The sequence below is a fragment of the Mauremys mutica genome, chromosome 6 (genome assembly GCF_020497125.1).
Source record: "Mauremys mutica isolate MM-2020 ecotype Southern chromosome 6, ASM2049712v1, whole genome shotgun sequence".
Lineage (NCBI taxonomy): Eukaryota > Metazoa > Chordata > Testudines > Geoemydidae > Mauremys > Mauremys mutica.
The window spans coordinates 82,650,036-82,666,821 of record NC_059077.1 but is presented as its reverse complement, the minus strand read 5'-3'; positions in this window follow the sequence as shown (position 1 = coordinate 82,666,821).

Genomic DNA, 16,786 nt, shown 5'->3' with positions numbered 1-16,786 from the left:
CAGCAACTATGGAGCTTCCTGTAGCCACAGGAGGTTCCCGGAGGTGAGTTTGATATTCCCCCATGCTGCTGGGAGCACCACAGCCAGGGGCACCTAGCTGCCAGTCCTGGCTGTCTTGGGAGGACAAGACTTACTCTTCCTCTGCATATGTGACTTGGATACCTCTCCGGGCTGCAGAAAATTCCGCACACCCTTCCACACTCCTTGCCCCCATCACTCCACAGCAAATAACACTCAGGGCTCAACTCCCTGATTGGTAGATTTAGGCATCTGAGACAGTTTTGTAGGGTTGTGATCTCAGCTGGTAGCTTCAAACTTGAGAACCACAGCCTTAAGTTAACAAAAACAAATGAAAAAACATTCTCGTTTCAAATGTCCTTAATTGAATGTCAGCATGGAGCCTCCAGCAACTGTCTCTTTCCTCATTCCCTGACTCTGTGCTGAAAACACTTGTCCATGTTTAGACACTGCTCTCTCTGCATCCACGGAGTTTGTTGAAATTGTCAGATAGTGCTGAGCTAGCTTTGTAAGATGGGGGATTCTGTTTTCCACTGGAACTCAGTGCAAGGCAGAATCCCCCATATTGCCTTCCACTGCCATCTCGCACTGCTTTCCATTGAGCACAGGCAAACTGCAGTCCGCTTCGTTCATAATATTTTTGTAAGCAGGCATCTCCAGCCTACAATTTTTATCAAAACCAGGAATTGAATTAAGCAAGGTTAAATGCACCACCAGTAGGTGCATTTGTGTTGAGTCAAAACTACACACTGCTTTTAGGACCCCTGCTGCAGGTTGTTGAAACGTTTGAGCCCGTTTTGCTACATTGCTTGACTCTTCCCCATAGAGGTAGTATTGTCTGAGTGTCTTTGCCATGCAAGAAAAACACCTTCTGAGTACTGGCATTTGACTCAGCATTGTCAGCGTGCTTTTCATTTGACTGGGCTTCTGCCCAAAACAGAACATCCATTACTTTGTTGTACGCTTGATGGATTGTGACATGTCGAGATTCAAGTCAAGCGATTAAGTTCATGAGTTCTGTGGCATTCTTGGCAATGAACTGACTTTCCTCATTCAGCTGAGCATTGTTTAGAAGAGCTGACAGTTCTGTTAAAACCTGTGTTTTTGGTGTCAGTGTCAGCTCTTCTGAGATGAATGCAGCGTAGTACTTCAGGTGAGCTGAATGGTATTGTATAGCCCAAAACCAGGAAGTCCAATGAGTAATTACTGGCTCGGGGAAGTGCAATTTTTTTTGTTTCCCCCATTTCAGTCATGTTTGCAATGTGCAGTGTATCAAAGTTTTCAGCTAGGGCAGAGTTTAAAGATCATTTTAATGTAGCTGACCAGGTATCAACTTTACCAAACTTGCACCTCCACAGCTCACTGACGAGAAATTCTATGTGCATTATATGTAATATGGACAGCTTTTGGCATTAGATCTTGGAGAACTGATTTGAAAGATTTCGTGATGTAAATTGCATTGTCATTTATAAAAGCAGAGACTTTGTCAAAGTTCGCACTGTATTTTGAAACTGAGTGTAGTTTCTTGAGAAACCGTAGTGTAGTTAACAGCATCTAAATAAATGCTGTCAGCAAGCACTGTTAGCTTTCGTGACTGCACATATTCAGCCTTGTCAGAAATAAAAGCAAACAGAACATGCATTACATAATTGTCTTGCTCATCTATGGACTCATCGGAAATAATTGCAAAAGACTCACATCAGTTAATTTGAGACTTCATCGCCTCAAAATGTGTAGCAAAAACTTTTGGAAGGTAGTCCTGTCATAGCTTATTCCCACTTGGTAAGCAACCGGCATTTTGTACATTCGGTTGAATGAACTCTCGCAGCTTTGGGTGATCAAGTTTTTAAAGTAGCTAAGGTGGGATGGGCCCTGCTCCTGTGGGATGGATGACTGGGAATGGGGGATGGTCAGATCCTGCCCCATGGGAGGTCCAGGGAGGGGCATTGGAGAGCCACACTCACACCTAGGAGGTGGCGCCTGTTGTGGGGCTGACTGGGCTCAGCTCCCTCCTCTGGGTGCTATGACCTGGACTCTGGCTAAAATTTGGCCTCGCTGCCTCCTGTCACAATTTCAGCTGGCTAGTGGGACCTCCTATAATGTGATTCCTAGAGGTGAATTGGAATCTAACACACCTATTACAAAAAACTGGCACTATGAAAGCATAATGCAGCTCATAGGAAACTGTGACCTCATAGTCACTGAACTGAAAAATAGGCACCTACTGAAGTTTGTGGTGGTGGATAGTAAGTACCACTGACCCATCTTGGGGAACACAGTGATACCAGCCATCGATCTGATCAAAGTGAAGTTCAGAATTTTATAGCTGAAGTGCAAGGAGCAAAAGAGGGTGGCCCGTGGACAATGAAGACAACTTTAAAAGTATATGGCATGTTTTCAGAGGTGACAGGTGCTTTGAAGGAAAGCTGCAATTGGAAGTAGACCCCACTGTGGAATCTGTGTGTTTACCACAAAGAAAAATCAAATGGCACAATATAATCCAGTACATAAGGAGCAGAGAAGGAATATATACTCACTGTGGCTAGCCTGTGTCAACTTACTCAGGCTAAATGGCTCTATAACTGCTGTGTAGATATTTGGGCTCATTCTGGCTTTCTCGCTGCTCTCCAGCTCCTTTGGCCTCATCTGGCTTTCTCTCAAGTATCTTTTGACTCACTGATGGTGGTTCTTTCCATGGTTTTCTCCCAAGTACTTAGCCATGCAGCATTCTTCATGGAGCTTAACCTAAAAAGCTGGACACCATTACTTTTTCAGTGTGAGATGATTCCTTGATGTAGCAGCTCGTTATGGTGACAATGGCAGTAGAAGCAGCAGCTTGTGGGTGGAGAAGACAATTATAACTTGTATGAAGCAACAGCCCTAGTGGCAACTCTAGTACAATATAGTTTCAGATGTAGGCTTACATAATTGGGGCCACGTCAATAGTTTACATTGCTGCCCACCTCTTCACAGACGAAGTGTGGAGCACATTTTACAATATAAGGAAGTTTAAGTAACACTGCAGATACTGACTTGCCTATATCTATTAATCTGTAACTGTTCAAGCCACGGCCTGCCTTTTTGCACAGGGTCTATCACAACAACAGGGCCATGACCCTGATTCCTGATGGGGTCTCTGGGTACTACTGCAACATAACATTGAAATAGATAACAAATAAAACCATGGCAATTTTGCCTTTGTTAAGGGTAACCACTGTATAAAATTGCTTCTTGAGCAACCTGAAAAAAAGAATGATCGTCAAATACGGTACTATTAAAGCACTAGAGATTTTCACTTTCTTTGTATTCTCTTTGTTGATAGCCTCTATTTCTGGGGTCTATTTTGGTATATCATTCTTTGGGAAATTATTGCTTCTGTTCATCTTTGTTATAGAATTTTTATAAAGGAAAACGTAGATCTATTTCTATATGAGAGGTTGAGCTGAGAGAAAACAAGATTTATAGAGTTACAAACAGGACGCTGAGGTAAGCAATTCTTGCTTTTCCTTGGCATCAGTGTTTCTTCAGCACTAACAGCAGCATCATTATGCTGTATTTGTTCCAAAAATATCTTTACCTTTAGGAAGCTGATACTACAGCATTTCTAGGTTATGTGAGCAGTCTTTACACAAATCATCTCACTGATGGCAATGGACAGTTTGTATGGGTTAGTACTACTCACAAGGAACATGGGTTTGCAGGATCTTGCCTCTACACCTTATATAGCACCCCATTGCTTATAAGTTAGTTACATTTTTCCATTGATTTAAATATATTTTAAAACTAATGACAACTCTGGTTTCCTTTGACATTCCTCAATACTTTAAACTTAATTTTGTGCCTTAATTTTGAGTGAGCTGTCACCTTCAAATGGCTGGGGCTCAGTTGCCCCTGTGCCAAATCTAACCCACAGCCCTAGCTGGAAGAAATTAATACTGTCAGGAGCTGGGTAGAATGGGAGATGGGAGAAAGGCAGTAGAAGGGGGAGAGCTGGGCTGAGAGGGACTCATAGAGGAGCCGTCCTAGGAGTTGGTTCTCTATAAGAAAGTCAGGAAAGACCTGCAGGCAGGGATGTCTACCCTAGAGGGGTGGAGAAGGCTGTCAGAAGTGAAGACGAGCCCCAAGAAGGAGGGCTATGATTATCCTGTCCTAAGCAAAAAGGCATTTGAGCCCAGGACTGTAACTAGAAAAGGCCTAAGGGAAAGGACTCTCCAGAAAGGATAGGCTGGCACATAGGAAGATGCCTTGGTAAAAAAAATGAAGTGAGTTTGGATTTGAGTTATTGGGCAGATAGCCCACTTGTTTAGGGTTCCCAGGGTTGTGGAAACCCAGAGCAGAGGGTGGGTGTAGGTTTCCCCTATGCCACAGCACTGATAGAAGGTGCAGCAACCCCTACTGTTAATTGGAAGGAAGAAGAGAATGACTTGAGGTCAGAAAACATGGACACTGAGCCCAGGGAAAAGAGACTGGAGACTTTGTGCAACTGGAGAGACCCTTAGAGGAAGGACTGCACCTGCCACACATCTGGGAAGGAAGGCTGATGTTTTTCCTTTCGATTTTATTACCCTGGAAGAAGTGGACCTTTTTCTTAACTGAAATGCTAAGTCACCTCAGCAACAGAACCAGGCTGAGAGAATCATAGAAGATGAGGGGAAACTAATGTAGGGTGGCTGCAGTGCCATGCCATAATGAGACATGCTCTGGGCCTGCACCCAGCAATGTGTAGGGGACTGGTCCTGCTTTGAGCAGGGGGTTGGACTAGATGACCTCCTGAGGTCCCTTCCAACCCTGATTTTCTATGATATCTATGATTCTATGCCTACCCCAGGATTTTGAACAAATTCTGCTCTTAACTACAACTTCATAAATGACCTGTATCTAATCCACCATAACTACTACAGATTTATGTTTGTATAGTTCAGAGCATAATTTGGCCCGTTCTCCCTACTGTTTTTAAAGTATTTAGTCACTTCCATTTTCAAAAATGTATAATGCATTTGGCATCACAACTGATTTCCTTATAAGATGCTCCATGCTAATATGCTGGCAAGACCCCATTTAGCAGCCTGACAATCTTAGGAGGAGGAGTACCTTACTTTGTGAAAAATCAAAGGAATGACAGAGGGAGCTAGGTACTACTGAATATAGGGCAGGGTATTGCAGTATCTCTCTCGAGGGAGACAAGACAGGACTTGGGTATAGTGAACACAACGTAGTTTTTTTTTTACTTAGGATGTTACACATTTGCAGATCTGTAGGCTCCTAGGCACTGTACTTCACAGACTGAGCAATACAGCTTTGTGATGCCCACTGTTACCACACAAGAAAGGTCTCAAATCTGTATGGAGTAGATTATTGACTACACTACAGAACAATCTGGTTCTTTAGGAAAGAAGGTTGGAATTACATGAAATTAATGTGTGAGCTTCTTAGAGGTGAAGAACAGAGGACACAGCCCTGGGGCTGGTCTAACAGTTGGACTAGCCCCTGGCATAATGTACATCACCTTGAGAGTTAATCAGGCATGGGGAATCCATTGTCCATGGGCTGGATTCAGCCTGCTGCTCAATTTCAACTGGCCCAAACAGCCAGGCATTGACCAACCCATGCTCCGCCCTGCCCAGACCCCACCCCCGCTCCTGTTTACCGCCATGCTGCAGCGTACGGCTCCTCCGGTCCCCCTGTGCTCCATTTGGGGTTGGGGGGGCTGTGACGGAACCGCCCTCCTGGCACTCCGGGACTGGGGAGACTAGCATGCTGCTCACCTTCCCAGTGCTCCAGAGCTGTGGCGGCTGTGGCCCCACCTCTTCTCAGAGGTCCCTGCCCTGCCCCCTAATCACTCCAACCCATCCTCCCTCTCCCCGGCCCTCACTAACTTTCCCTGGGCTGTGGCAGGAGGTTGGGGTGCAGCAGGGGGTGAGGGCTCCAGCTGGGGGTGTGGGCTCTGGGGTGGGGGCCAGAAATGAGGGGTACAGGGTGCAAGAGGGGGTCTCCTGGCTGGGGCAGGGGATTGAGGTGCAGTAGGGGCTTCAGCTGAGGGGTTCAGGGTGTGGTAGGGGGCTCCAGGCTGGGGCAAGAGATTGGGGTGCTGCAGGGGGTGAGGGCTTTAGCTGTAGAGCTAGGGCAGGGGGTTGGGGGTGCAGGAGGGGGTGTGACCAAGGGGTTCAGGGTGCAGTAGGGGGCCCTGGGCTGGGGCAGTGGGTTGGAGTGCAGGAGGGAGTGTGGGCTTCAGGAGGGAGTTTGGGTGCAGGAGTGGCTTCTGACCTGGGGCAGGTGGTTGGTGGCTCCTGGTTGGTGGTACAGTGGGGCTAAGGTAGGCTCCCTGCCTGCCCTGGCTCTGCGCTGTCCCCAGAAGTGGCTGGCATGTCTGGCCCCTGGGTGGATGCATGGCCAGGTGGCTCTGCAGAATGTGCACTAATCACACCAGCAGGCGCTGCCCCTGCAGCTCCCATTGGCCACAGTTCCTGGCCAATGGGAGCTGTGAAGCAGCCCTGGGGAGCACGCAGAGCCAGCATGTGGAGCTTCCCCTGCCAATTGGACTTCTAATGGAGCCACCAGGATCCATTTTCGATTGGGCGTTCCAGTCAGAACCTGGATGCCTGGCAACACTACTGGGATTGCGGGGGCTAGCCTGGGGCAGGCATTGGGGCCAGTGGCCATGGTGGGGAGGGCTTGGGCTCAGGTTTGTGGCCCACAATTGATTTCTTCAGTCAGTCAGTTGCCCATGATAGAAAAAAGGGTCTCCACCCCTGGTCTAAGTTATGGTAGTGTGTCTGTGAGCTACAGAGATGCTTGAAATCTCCACTGCAATCCTTCCTCCTCGTGCCCCTAGTGCCACCCCAGCATACCCCTTACACTAGGGTTTGCAAGGAGGTTGCAATGCAGTGCCAAGGGACAATCCTGTCTGAAACCACAGCTATTAGGACCCCTGTATTGTGCTCCAGCCCTTAGGGGCTCCAGCAGAAAGAGCTTGATACTCTCTGAATTGCATCAGACATATCATATACTTCCTGGCTTCAACACCTATTGACCAATTAAAAATCAGAAATTCAGAATGCCATAAAATATTTTTCACTTTTAAAACATAACGAATGGACTTCAAAAGATGTTATTTGTAGTCTATTTTACTTTGATTCTGCTTTGTTTATAAACTTCTTCCAACAAGTAGTATTATTTAGCTTTATATAGGGAGACAATGACATTACTACTTAGCAATAATAACAATAAACTACAACTCGAAAGATCACTGTTTTTATATGTACTTACCTCTGCAGAAAAAATCTAAAAACTGATCTGCTGAATCCCTCAGTTTATTTTGATTTGATTCTTCACGCTCAAATATGACCGATTTTGGTTGGTTTAGACATCTGCCACAGGGCCATATTCTGCTCTGATTTACAAAATTGTAAATATGAAATAACCCCATTGAAACTCCATGAAGCTTCATGACTCCATCAATTCAAGGTTTAGTGACAGCTATTTATACTAAAGATGTCTGCTATTTCTTTGAGGCCATTTCTAAGTTGTTGTACTTCAAGAAAGCTCATGACAAAGTATTAGTTTATTCAGCATCACAAATCCAGGACAGGGATGCTCTTAGAAACCAGAACGATCAAAGGTAATCCCTCACAAAAGAAACATTCCAAAGCTCCTTTCAAATTCTTCATGGAAGAAATTTTGACAACTTCCTGATTTATTGAACATTACAGTAGTTCAGTTCCCTAAAAAGATGTCTCTCTTTTTTTGGCTTATAAAATGGTTTGTCAAGTGGAACTGCTGTGTGCTGTATGTGGCATGCCCTTTATTATGGCCATATTTTTGCTATTTAATTTTAACTTTATTTCTTAAATATAACCTCATATTAAGTTAAGAAAAGTCTACCTAAGCCAATCCTTATTCATGAAAAGATTAAATTTCTTGCCCATAAATGGTATACAGCATGCATTATTTTTGTTAACATTTTAATACAATAAAAAACAAAAGAAATGGACAAAAACACTTGTGGAAGACGTTAGACAATAATCCCATAACTTCAGGAATTCAGCTGGAAAAGTTCAGCTGGGTCATATGATTCCTGCCGGTAAATTAGGTTTTGGAAAATAAAAATAGGTCCTTTGACCTACTAGCTCCTGGAGCTACTAAACTTCCAAACTAAAAGACTCTCAGATACAACAATATTATTTATGGTATAGTATAGGATTTTAGCTATCTAGTTACCAACTAGTAGACGCTAACAAAGACCAACAGAAGGAGTCTGATGAATGCTATTGACATGTTGACCAGGTATTTAAAGAGCAAAACTTTTTCCTCTCTTTTCGATTGTCCATTACTGACCACGTTGGCTGTTCCCTTCACAATCTAACCAGTCATAAAGGCATATTGAGGATTCACCCATTCATCTCATTCTCATATGTGTAAAGTAGCTATTGTATAATCTCCAGAAAACAAAATTTCTTTCTTATCTAATAGGGTTTATAATACAATCTTCAAGAATCCTTGATGGTTTTATTTGTTTCAAACTTCTTCCAGCTCTTTAACTATGTGCCATAATATAAAAGAGTCATAAATCACCATCAAAACAGCACACCTACATTTCTATCCTAGGGGGGGGCTTATCAGTATTTTTGTTTTGATAGAGTTATTGTGTAACTACAAAATAAGCATCCCAGTTCATGAGGTTCATTTACTAGACATGAAAGAAAGAAAAACCCAACCAACACAAGACACTGCACTGCACATGTTTCTCCCACAGGGGACAGGGTGAGTGAACAATCAACATCCATGGCTGGCTCCAGGCACCAGTGGAGGAAGCACATGCCTGGGGCAGCACATGCTAAGGGGAGACCTTCTGGTTATTCTTGGCGTGGCATAGTCTGGAGTTTTTGTTGGGTTTTTTTTGCTGGGGGTGGGGGCGGCAAAAATGGTGGAGCCAGCCCTGTCAACATGTGACAGATGTGTAATCATATTGCTGAATGCCTTATAGGAAGGCGTTCAGATACCATGGTGATGAGCATAGTATAAAAACCTACATAGACAAGAGATAGCTAAGTTTACGCTGACCATGATAGAGTTTTTGACCATCACTCAGGATTTCTTATCATCTAACAGAGAAGTTCTCAAATTATTGTTTCTCCCATCACGCTTGGAGTTTCCTGTCCCATGCCTGCTCCCTTGCCATGGGAAACAGGTGAGGGAATCAATTGGCAATGCTGAGGAGAGTGGAAGGCACAGCGTGTTTGGTGCCAGGAGGTGGGGGTGCCTGTGGGAGGCAAGGGGCTGGGTGGCAGTGGGTGCATTTGTGAATGCAAGGGATTATAGACACTGGGTAGCAGTGCAGGGGGGAGACAGGTTCACCCCCAGTTCACTCTCACCCACTACACCACGAACACCCTTGTCAGGAGTGGATACCAGGTGCCCAGCCATCCCTATCTGCAGCGAAACCCAGAAACTATTTGCCACTATCCTGCCACTCCACTTCCTCCTTGTTGCTTCTTTCCAACAGCATAAAGCTACAGCCCTCTCCTCCAACCAAATCTGGCATATTTGCAGTGCACAGGAGCCTCAATGTTGTCACTGTGCCTACCTGACCCCAACTGGAACAAAGCCCCTTCCTGGAGCCCAGGCAAAATTTACAGCTGAAAGTGGCAAGACAAAGTCAAAAGTGAGGCGCTGCTATGTCTCTGGGCCTGATTCTGGGCTTGGATCAGTGTAACTCAGGATTAGGGCCACTGAAATCATAAGAGTACCACCAATGTAAAGACAATCTGAGATCAGAATGAGGCCATGTATTTCATATTATCGTTAATGACTTTGTGGGGAAGGGAGTAAGAGGCCTCGAATGCTGAATCCTTTGCATGAAAAAATACATTCCCATTGTAATTCCTTATCATTTATTTTATGCCTAATGGGACTGGTGCTGTACAAACATAAGACAAAAACATTTTTATTCCTTGTCCTAGTAGTTTACTATGTAATTCAGATAATGGTAATATAAGTGAGACATATACTGGTAAAAGACCAGAAGAGATAGCAAGTTTGAAGTGGAGTTGGTGTTATGGAGAAATTATCACTGAAAGGCTTAACAGAAGAGGTGAGAGGTTTTAAGGATGGATTTGAAAAGAAGAAAGGGAGGTAATTTGGTTCTTGAGAAGATTCAAAGCGTTTGTTGAAGCATGACAGATGGCATGGAAAATGGCACAAGAACAAAAATGGGAGAAGCATGCGAATGCATAGTTGCTGAGCAAAGTGCATAGGCATAGAGCTGAGCAAATCATTCACAGTGGTTTAGTCACTGAATTTCACCTCATTTTTTTGCAAATGGTTCACAGAGGTCTCAGAGTACTCAAAACTATTTGTGAAGTTAAAGATTTAAATCATTGTGAAATGGAGTCAATAGGAGTTAAATGGTACTCAGCACTTTTGAAAAATCAAGCCATATATTTAGGTGCCTAAACATAGCCGTAAAAATCTATTTTTGAAAATCTTGGCCAGTGTATATACATACATTTTAGTGATTGTTTTAAGGCAAACTGCACCATTCCTCCTGAAAGCACTGAGAAGAAAGAACAGGAAATAGAACTAGACAGTATCAGTAAATATATTGTTTGAAAAATGTATTAGTCAAATTTTTTGAAGTGCTAGGCTGGACAGCCCCAAATTGTACACTCCTTTATGCCAGAGGAAGATGATGTTCCATTGTCACCTCTAAACTTCCTCTGTCTTCTATAATACAATTAGTTAATCTGTAGTTTAGATAATTATGTAGATATTGAATCATATATTAAGAAGGTAAAACATAATTTCATTACTAGTAAATGAGTTTTCTATGTTTTCTATGGGAGAGTTATGAATATTTTTATATATGGTGCTTTGATGATTTTCTAACTGATTTGATTGGCATTAATTGATTTATTTGCTACTTGTTGAAAAGTATAAAGGAAAGCAGGGGGTAGATTGTTTAAAGGAAGAAGCACAGGGAGTGACAGCATAATTTGTGCAAATTGTCTGAGGTTGTGCTAAAAGACAGAGTTAAAATGTTTTCTGGTACAATAATTTGCTTTTTACCTTTCCAAGAAATGCTTTAAAGATTTAGAAACATGAGATCTGTTTGATTTTTTCTATTGCAATTTAAACAAAAAAACAACATTATTTTCATCTTAAGCACAAGTTGTCACGTGAAAAGAATAAGGACCATTTTCAAGTATATTAGCCCTTTTAATGTGAAAGTGTGGGTACTACAAATATTTTTAAAATAAAGATAGACTGGAAGGGATTAATCAACCAGTCTGGAGAATGGGGTGGGTGGGAAAGGATGAGGAGAACTCTTCTCCTCTCTTTTTAAGGACGACCATGATCACAGATCAGTAAATGAGATAAACAAGCTTCCCACGCCAACACCTACTTGGTCTGAGAGAGACCACGGACTGCACTCTGCACAAGATATGGGTAGGGTTAGGTTGCTTGTCAAGAACAGTTTACTTGAGAAAAAATATATAAATTCAAAGCTTTATGAGATTGTTTTGTTAATTTTTAAGATCTGAGGACCTGAATCCGATCTTACAGTGTCTCACAATGTCATAACTCCACTGACTGCAATATAGTTAATTAATCTGAATCGGAATCAGACCCCAAGAGTGAGTATACTAACCCAATAGTTCAGTATATGATTGTGTTTGCTATAGATTTGAAGTTAAATTTTCTCCCTGAAGCTGAAATAAATCCAGCTAATATTTGCAAAAAACATTGTGAGGCACATACATAAAACTTATATGGACAGAGTATTTAGTCCCCTTAAGGGCTTTGAGATCATAACATTTTTATTTGTTCTCCCCTCTGCACCGAGCAGCCTGCCAGCAATCATTTTATGGTCCTCCAAGTCACTTTATCTGAAAAGATGAAAGCAGAATTGGCCTAACAATGCGTCAGCATACAAAGTTATTTAAGAAGTTGGTTTTCTGTAGTTTGGCAGCCTTTTTTCTTTTGAGCTATGTTATTTGTGACTCCGGCATATGCTAAGAACTTTGCTTTGCCAAAAAACTAAAGCAAAGTTGAAAACAAATCAATTGTGGATTAGTTGAAAACCCAGCAATGTGCTTCCTCTGTAGAGTTGGTCTTGCTATCTGTGACCATTATCTAATTACCCTCTTTTGAAAGCTTTCACTCCTTACTCCTGTCTTATGTTTTAAACATGGTATTTTTTTTTAAGTCACATATACATGAAATGGCAGCAACAAATATCCTTTTTATATTAACTAGCATTCAGGGAACTTATCTGATGCTGCTTACCCAACTTTACTTTCTAACAGTTTATACAAATGGAATGTATTGGCCAACATATAATCAGGTTGCACAGCTGAATAATTTACCTCAGGCTTTGAAATCTGCAGTCCTTATGCACTTGTAATTCCAATTGCATTCAACAGGAGCTCTGTGTATATAACATCTACAGGTTCAGAACAAAAAGAATTGGACCAATATTTTATTTTGTTTATTCTTCTGAAAAAAATCCCTAGTTTATTTTTTTCTGATCCACCCTGTTTTCTTTTTATTCTCTGTTTTGCCACACTTAAAACTTTTCCCCTTCCTACACTACATACATCTTTCCATTATTTACCATGTATAGATTGCAACAGTTTTTGATGTCTTCAAATAAGCCTAAAAGTGTTTCCACTTGAGACAATTACAAACATCTTCTGCCTCACCATCTTGGCTGTTTAGTTCTTACATTCCTGCAGATAAGTAGGTTTTACAAAGAAATAAGATGATAACAGCTCTAAAAATACGCTTTTAGATTTTGTTGAGTGTTGATGTAAAGGTAAGTTTTCAGGCAGAAGGTAGGTGGCATGAATTTGAATAGTGAAAAGTGGATGGGGAAAGGGTTAGGGAGCTGAAACATGTGCATTGAACAATTCACATAAAAAAATCAACAGCAAAATTATCTTTGGTTTCTTGTGTATTTAGATTATGGTGGAGGGTGTTACAGCCTATACAGTCATGACTTCTCAGAAACATAAGTAAACAAAGACAAGAAGATTATTTAAATGGTCCAAACTAAATGAATTGTTATATTCTGGGAAAGACAGTAACTAGCTGATCTCAGTGTTAATCTAAAGTGTCAAGGCTTTGATACAAAATGAAAAGTCACCACTCAAAATACATAGTTAATACAAGATTAAACATGGATCCTAACAGTGCCTGGTACAGTCGCTGTTGTATTGTAGTGAGCTGGGTGAAACCTTGTTATGGGGTGAGTTAAAACCATATTGAAAACTGCTCCTTTTGTCCTTGGGTCCTTCTGGAATCAGAGACACAGGACTTTGTACATTCTTTGTAAATAAAACTGCATCAAAGAAATACTTATCACCAATTTCTACTTCCAACTTGAACATCCGCAGGGCCCCATGCTCTGACTAGCCACATTATATTTTTTAAACATTCAGTTTCCCCCAGGCCTGCAGTATCTCTTGCCAGAACTCCTGTGGCACTCTAGGCAGAGGAAGACCACAATGTCTTTTTCCATGTCCTTTCTCTCTTCCTTTCTCAGTCTCCCTTGTTAGGCCAGAATACTTTGTTTATTCAATGAGGTAGAGCTGATTGAAACTCGGAATTCTCATTTCACGCGAATTTTCAGCATTTTTTAATTAGTTTTGGTGCCATTATTTCATGAAAAGTCAGTAGTAGTAACACATCAGATACACTTCTGTTAATGAGATGTCATATGTGACATAGTATAAGAGTTGAAATATTCAGTTTTTATCTTATTCTATTTTTAATAGCATTAAGGGCAGCTGCTTAGTACTGATTGAAACATCTTATCTTCTTTTCTAGAACAAAGTGTCTCCTGTTTGCATGGAAATGAAACAGTTTGACACGGACAAATGATTTTAAATGCTGCCCCTAATGGCCCTCAAAAAAGATAAAATAAAAATAATAGAGTATTTCAACTTATTATAATATAGAACAGTTCAGTAGTATGTCACATTATGACATATTAGTAGTAGCTGCTGACATGCAAAGAAATGTAAAATAATAAAAATATAAAAATTACAAAAATTAAAATGAAATTCAAAATGAAATTTTAAAATACAAAATGATGAGTTCTCCCCACTCCCTAAAAAGGTTTCAATTCAGTTCCCCTACCACCTGCAGGAATTTTTGTCAAAGTCAACAAGTTTTTCAAAACATTACAATTTTGACAAAAATGGCATTTTTCATCAAAAAAACATTTTGAGGCGATATTTCTGACCAGTTCTACTCTGAGGCCACCCAATTAGTCAGTTTAGATTTAGTTTAGATTTAAATAAAAGAGAATTTCATTGGCAATTGTATAGAAACAAATGCACAACATATAATGAAAAGGTACAAAAGAAATATGTCTGAGTGAATAAAAATCACCAAAGCAGTATTAAACTTAGAGAATATCAAAAATTGCCTAGAATATGGCAGACCTTTGCCTTATCACAGCCTAAATTTGCTCTTTGCTAGGCATAAACATAAAGCAGCATGGAGGAGCCATTGCAGAGCTGGATACAGCTCCCTCATTTTCTGCCTAGCTCCACCCCAGCCTTAGCTTAGATTAGAGCAGCCTGGGCACTGCCAGCTGGACCATCCATTAGTTGGAGCACAGTGCACAATTGACATTGCTCCTGACACTCTGCAGACATAGGTAGCATAGCAACCAGTTACATGCCTTCCTGCAACTCTGAAGCAAATCTTTGCTCCTTTCATATCAAAAGGAGCAAAAGGAGTGGAACAGGACATTTAATCTGACCATAATTGCCAGTTATTCTTTTGTAGAGCTAATGAGTCAAAACTCTAAGCCACAACCATATGATGAATCAAATGGAGGAAGAGGCTTTGCAGTCAGTCTACAGTGGGTTCAAGAGAGCTGAATTATATTTGTAAGAAAAATTGCACAAAGAGCTCCAATTATTAAAATGCTCAGTATTTGTACTGTACAGCCAGTCAAATTATCAGACAGGCTGGAAAACTTCTGTCAGTCTGTCTATATAAAAAATCTTCTAGTTCACTGAAATCCACTTCAAAATAACTTGGCAACTGTAGAATAATGGATTACAGTGGGCAAAACCTCATTTCCCAACACAAAAAGTTAAAGCAGCATAATGAATTATAATAGAAAGAGACTTCAGTATCAAAGCTGTAAGAAAGACTGGAAGAACACCAGTGTGCCATTTAAAAAAAAAAGGGTAAACAGGATGACTGGGGTAGTTTTAGGCCTGTTAGCCTGACATCAATCTCAGGCAAGAGAATGGCGAGGCTGATATGGGACTCAATTATCAGAGAATTAAAGGAGAGTAATGTAACTAATGCAAATCAACATGAGTTTATGGAAAACAGACCCAGTCAAACTAATACAAATATATTTTTATTTATGAAATTATAAATTTGTTTGATAAAGGTAATAGTGTTAATGTTAATAGTTAGACTTCTGTAAGGTGTTTGACTTGATACTACATAACATTTATGATTAAAAAACTAAAATGATTTAAAGTTATCATGATACACAATAAATGGATTAAAAACTGGCTAACTGATAGTCTCAAAATATATTTGTTAATAGGGAAATGTCATTGAGCAGATGTGTTTCCACCCACAGGGGTCAGCTCTTGGTCCTATAATAGTTATACATTTTTATCAATGACCTGGAAGAAAACATAAAATTGTCACTAATAAAGTTTGCAGATGACATAAAATTTGCAGACATAGTAAATAAGGAAGAGGACAGGTCACTGATTCAAAGTGATCCAGATCACTTGGTAACATGCATTTTAATATGGCTTAGTGTAAATGTATACATTTAGGGACAAAGGATGTAGGCCATATAAGATGGGAGATTCTATCCTGGAAAGCTGTGACACTGAAAAAGTGTTGGGAGGTGTGTTGGATAATCAGCTGAACATGAACTCCCATTATGACACTATGGCCAAAAGAGCTAATGTGATCATTAGATCCATAAACAGGGAATCTTGAACGGAGTAGCTAGGTTATTTTACTTCTGTATTTGTCATTGGTGTGACTGCTGATGGAATACTCAGTCCAGTTCTAGTGTCTACAAGTCAAGAAGGATGTTGATAAATTAGAGATGGTTCAAAGAAAAGCCCTGAGAGTGATAAAAGGATTAGAAAATGTGCCTTATAGTGATAAGCTAAATAGACTAAGTGCCCTGAGCCTATCAAAGAGCAAAAAAAGGTATAACACGATCCAATAGTTGGAAGTTGAAGTTAGACAAATTCAGACTAGAAATAAGATGTACATTTTTTATAGTGAAGATAATTAACCATTGAAACAACTTTGTGATGGATTCTCCATCACTGACAATTTTAAAATCATGAGTGGAATTTTTTTCTAAAAGATATGCTTTAGTTTGTATTTGGGGCAGGTATATGGCTTGTGTATACACAAGTCAGAACACAATAGTCTTGAACTTTATGAATCTATTCTTTTGAATCAAAGTTGAGTTTAGTTTCATACCTAAATTCTTTATTTGGAACAAATAACCTCAATGGAGAAACATAGGGTAGCGGTGGCAATGATACATGTGCTCTTCTTGGCCAAACACAAAGGCTATACTCATGTTGACAGACTTCCCCATAATATTTCATATCATCTACCATGGAGACCTAATGCCTAGTCTTGGATGCATGGCAAGAGTTAGCAGGATCACACTGAGAAGGTTCCAGTCATTCTTCTAAGAATGCACCCACAGAGTCATGAAGGAAACCTTCACTTCCAGAGCTCTCGGCTGTTG